Raw genomic sequence first — 6000 nt, 5'->3', positions numbered from 1 at the left:
TGTCAGCTGATCAATTGTCACGATCTTACCGTTATGTGGAAACTTTATTACTCTGAAGACCGATGAAACGACCGCTGTCATAGCATATGACCAACTTCGACCCAAAAGAAGGTTGTAGTCTAGAGGGGCATCAACCACCTCCACATCCAGACTAACGGTTTTCCCTTCTACCCCTATAGGCAATTCCTGTAGAATACCAAACGGACGGAACCCACGGCCATCAAAGGCCTTAAGGATGGTCGGGGATTGGTTCAGCGAAGGAGAACCAAGCGATCTCCAACACTGAATCGACATAATACACGTAGAAGCTCCCTCATCAATCACAGTCCGATGAATAGGCCTGTTTTTGACTATCACTGGAATTTGGAAAGCCATTTGATGGGGTAGACGCGGTGTACTATTTTCTAGATCGAAGATTATCAGATTCGGGTCCTGAACATCAACAGCTCCGATAGCCGACAAAAGTAATTTTCGTTGTGCTGGGCATGATTGCAGCACTTCTAAAGCCGACATTGCTGAGGGTGAAACAGCTAAGTCCTCAACAATGTTGTAATTCTGGGCCGCTCTCGCATGTGGATTGAAAGCAGACCTTCGAAGTACACCCTTGGCGGGCGGTTTGATTACTAAGTCTGGGTTAGGTTTTTTGATCTGTAGTGGATCGGAACCAGGAGCTGAGGTTGATGGATTAGAATGAGAAGATTCTGCTTCCTTACCATCAACAGGATTCTTACTACCATAATCTTGCGACCGAGTCGCAATCCTCACATGAGACATCATCAAAATGGGTTCTTCACTGGCAGTCGAGGAAGAACCTATCATCTTACTCTCCTGCTTTGGAAATGGATCTTTCAACACAGCAGGAGTGGGAGAACCTTTGACTATTTTCACAACCTCGGCCCGATGAGGGCAATCTCTTGTAAAATGATCCTCTTCACAAATAAGACAAGGATATCGAGGTTTGCGCTTTTCGTCATTGGTTTCCGACTTTTCTGTTTTCTCCTTCGGAGCCTTGTCTGCTTTAGCCTTCTTCTTCCCTTTCTTCTTTCCACCGTTTTTTGATTTGGCCGTAGATGACTCTACAGCGTGAATATCGGCGGAAAGTTCAGGAGAAGACTCTCCTGTCGGGGAATCAGGCAAGGTGATTATAGGAGTAGTAGAACTCTTGGAAGACTTCTTCTTACTCTTTGTGTTCACTGTACCAATCATACCATCAGCGGCATGAGATCCCGAAGGAGCAGCAGCGATTTGATTCGATTTTGGAAGATCTGGGATCTTCTCGTGTAACGTACCTGACTGAGTATAAACTAAGTCAAGGTACTGTGCCTGAGCAATGACTTGCTCCTCAGTAACTACTCCGGCCTTAGCTACATCTTCAGTAATCTTCGGTAATAATGATTTAACAAACCATTCAGCTAAGATTTGGTCCGGAATAAAAACTTTCACTAACCTCCTTCGACGTCTCCACTCATGAATGTGATCAGAAATATACGTGGACGTCGATTGTTTTAGTGAAGTTAATAACTCCGTGCCATTATCGTATCTGACCGGCAACTGAAAGTGAGTTAAGAACGAGGTAGCTAACTGACTAAAATTGTAAAAAGAGGCCCGTGGTAACTCAATGTACCACTTGGCCGCGAGACCAATGAGTGTACGCTGAAAAAGATGTAAGCGAATCGAATCATTCGAGATAGAATTTGAAGCACACCAGAGGTGGTAAGTCATCACATGATTGGACGGATCCTCTCCAGGCTTACCTTCGAACTTGGGTATATCACTGGGCAACTTATTTGGCATTGGCGGCCAGAACTGAAGATATTGAATTGGATCATTCGTTAGGCGCGTCAAGTCTGGTAAATCCAAAGTTGCGATAAACGGTAATTGCCGGTTAGGATCTCTAAAACTCTGAGTCATGACACCAGCCCCAGGAGGAGGATATCCAGGATAACTAGGAACAGGAATCGCATTAGGGATATTATATCCTCCTGGAAAACCAGGATTAACCGGACCGTACTGGGGTTGTTGAGGTTGTTGATAAGTGTACCCAGGATACGGTTGATACTGGTAAACCGGCTGTTGGACAGCTTGCCCTTGTTGGTACTGTCCCTGGTACGGTTGTTGAACAAATTGAGGTTGAGTAGTGACAACCGTACTTATACCAGGCTGACCTATAGGCATCTGGACCGTGGTTTGAATCGTAGATCCAGACAACGGTAAAGATGCCTGAGGAGTGGTTGCAGAGACAGTAGAAACTGGAGCTGTCGATACTCCAGAAGTAAGTGCGGTAGATGTAGCGGTAGTTGCAGCAGCCGTTTGAGATGGAGTACTAGGTGCAATTGGCGGCTGAGTAACTACCGAAGTTACAGAAGTTTGAACATTTGACTGGACAGGTTGCGGTTGCTGGGGTGAACCAGAAACTACGGGTTGTCCAGCTTGAGGTACCAACTGTATACTTGGCTGCAACACCTGTTGACCCTGTGATGGATCCCACACTAACATTCCGGGGTATTGACCCGTAACAGGTTGAGAATACTGAGGTCCATAACCGGATTGAGGATAGGATTGATAACTGAAAGGTGCAGTTCCCATACCTTGACCATATGACTGACCTTGAGGTGGTTGATAACCTTGACTCGAGTATTGACCTTGAGGTTGATAACCTTGGGGTAAATACTGATACTGGGGTTGACCTTGACCTTGAGGTTGATACCCTTGAGGTTGATACCCTTGGGGTTGATACCCTTGAGGTTGCCATCCTTGAGGTTGACATTGATACTGAGGTTGACCCTGGGGTACATATTGAGGCTGGGGTTGACCCTGAGGCATGTATTGCACCATAGGTACATACTGACCTTGAGGTTGCCCCCCAGGCGTTAATTGAGGCTGCCCCCCAGGCGGTAATTGGCCACCTTGAGGTTGAGAAACGGGAACTGAACCTGACATCATGTAAATGTCCCCTACACCCAATGGTCTATTACCATTGTTTCCAGCTAATAACCCATGATCAATGGGTTGAGGAGATGCCCCCGCAAAGGTACCAGAAAGTGACTGATACCCAGTGGGAACAGAAGGACCGCCGTGTAAGAAAGATTCAGGAGTTTGAGTAAACACGGACGACTGACCAGACATATTTACAGGAGTATAAATACCTCCAGGTGGAAAAGGAGTACGAGGTGTAGAAAAACCTATCCCTGAGTTGTCTAAATAATTAGTTAACGAAAGGTACCAAGTAGTACTTCTAGGAGGACTGTAAAAGATAGATTCACGCTCCCTGAGCTCAATAGTAAGTTGATCTTCAAGGTTAGAGACACCTATTTCTTCCTCTGGAGCAAGTTCTTCAATAGCAATCAAACCAGTAGGAAGATTTTCGGTGATAACTCATTCTACTCTTGGTGAATCTGGAACACTAGAAGTCGGAGTAACAGGTTCAGATATTTCAGGTTCTTCGCCTATATCACTAGTAGACGAAAAACTACCAGCAAGCTCAGAAACTGTAACAGCTTCGGGATTATAACCTGTCTCTAGACTTTGGTAATCTGGATGGACTACCAAGGAAGATTCTCCTTCTTCAGGTGAACCTACTCTACTGCCACTAGGAGGAGTTACAAGGACCTTCAATCCTTCGTACTGCCCTGGGACGTCTTCAGGAGGTCCACCCCGCGATCTACGGAGTTTCCTCAACAAATCAGTTCCGGTAACAATCTCAGGTGACTTGCCCCGAAGTCTACGGGACTGTCTCGGTAATTCCGCCACAGCTAAAAACTTTTAACTACTACACACGAAAACAAAGTAAAATCTCAAATCAAACCACCTAAAGTCGCTAAAGAACCAAACAAATTTGAATCACACGCCTAAAGAATCTAGGGCGTCAAACCAAGCACAAACAGTAGCCTTCCAGACTGAAAACGCTAGTTGGAGATGAAACCCAACATCGCCGGATTCAGTACAGAAGTGGCGGGTGGAACAGTTACCCCGGCAACCTGCTTAATGAATAGACCAGCACAAGTTCCTCCACTTTAACCGTCTCGAGTGAAGTGAACCCCCCGGAAAATCCAAGTGAGTCTAGCCGACGTCTGCTCCAGGTACAGTGGGATCTTCCCTCCACCGTCACCTCGGTAGAATCCTAAAGATAATGGTCACTAAGGTTACCAACCGCAACAAATGCACCTGGGGGAACAGTCTACACTCCGACAGCACGCAAGGGCAGAGTATCAAGCTCAATCCCCTTGCCGGTTCCTTGACAATAATCCAAGGTTTACCGACAAGTGACCCCTGGCTCCTCGACAATGGTTAATCCGAGGTTTACCGTTTGTAATACGTGCGTGTCTGGCGTCGTTCCCAACGAGGGAGGATTGATCCCCTCACTGGTTCGGACACGAGCTCGTGCTTCTCCTTTAAGAGGAGCTTTCCCAGAGTACAAATGAGACAATTGGATTTATTCTATCACAAGATAAGCTACTTGTTTGGTTTTGTTGTCTTGGAGAGTTAATTACTCTCCTACTCCAAGACACTAGCCTGATCTAAATTGGTGTTTCAGAGCCCTAGTAAATAAAAGTTACTACGTTGATTTTACTTTAAGCGTTAATTTTATGGTTTTTCTTAAAGACAAAAGGTAGCGGAAGTGAAACCAATGGTGTGTAGACTCGACTCAAACCACTACAAAGATGCACCTAAGATGATTTACGCTACTTTCCTCTTTCAATGAAATTCCTAACTAAGAGAGTTGAGAGATGCAAATTTTATAGAAAACAACTTTCTTAGTAAAGACAATCAAAGAAACAATTCTCTTTATCTTTTCAAGCATACAAACATGACCACTCCTTACGTGCACGAAAAACTCTTTTTCTTTCAAAATGCCTCAAAGCTACTTGAAACAAAACTTTTCAAAGGAGATGTTTTTGTATTTTCTCTTATTTAATAAAGCATATAAATCTATTTTAACGAAAATCAATCTCAAAAACTATAAAATCTATGAAAACTTGACTCACAAGCAAATCAAAAAGAAATTTACTCTAAGCAAACCTAACGAGGCAAAAGCCTACAAGGATGATTCTAGGTTGTTTTACTTGACCACAATCAAGCCAAGGACCAGCTAATGCAGAATCAAAAGACCAGTCAAAACAAAACTCAAATCTTTTTGTTCTTTTTGTAAAATGGAATTCAATACTCAATCAACAAGCACTTCGAAATTTGCCAAAGAGACCACTCAAAGGTAAGTTGCTCTCACAGGTAGACTTTATGACAGGTCCGACTTCTAAGAAGGCTGACAAAACCAGAGAGATCTAAGGCTTGACAACTTCTACCGCCAAAGTCACTACAAGACCTACTCAAAAATCAAACCCTAGGGCTTAAACTTCTATGAAATCCACTAAAACACTCAATGCTATCAAAACAAGTTCAGGTGAAGATCTTTGACAAGAGACTAATGGATCTGGGTAGTAAAAACTAAGAAAAAGCAAAATCTAAGAGAAAAAATGCAAAAAATGGAATTTTCTTAAATTTTAGCAGGGGACGCAGGCAACCCGTTAAGACAGGTGCGGGCCCGCTCTGTGCACACAGCGACAGTGCGTCCAGGGACGCACTGTGCAATACTCAGAGGGTGCGTCCTACTAGAAAATTCAAGAAAAACTAAATTGAATCTAACCCTAAGCTAACCCACCCAGAAACAAAGTCACAGATCCAAAAACCAGAAAATAAATGACTTTTCTCAGAGCAAAGTTACATACAAAGGAAAAGACTTTCACATCAATGGAGTCCCCAGCAGAGTCGCCATTTTGTCAGGCGGAAAGAGTCGATAGTGTGGACACAAATCAACCTCCCAGGGTCCATCAAGAGTTCTCCTTTACTTTGACAAAGCTCACCCACTTCCAAATAGAACAAGTAAAGATGACAATCTCTCCTCACAAGCTTCTAAATGGGAGTCCTAATTCCTGCAGCATCTACCCTTAGAAATGTTTAGCTTTCAACCTCCCCTCCTTCTGGCCCAATGCCTGTATTTATAGT

This window comes from Pinus tabuliformis, chromosome 3_2 (genome assembly GCF_031772625.1).
Source record: "Pinus tabuliformis cultivar Carrire ecotype Pingquan chromosome 3_2, CPIR1, whole genome shotgun sequence".
NCBI lineage: Eukaryota > Viridiplantae > Streptophyta > Pinopsida > Pinales > Pinaceae > Pinus > Pinus tabuliformis.
This window is presented reverse-complemented; position numbering follows the sequence as displayed.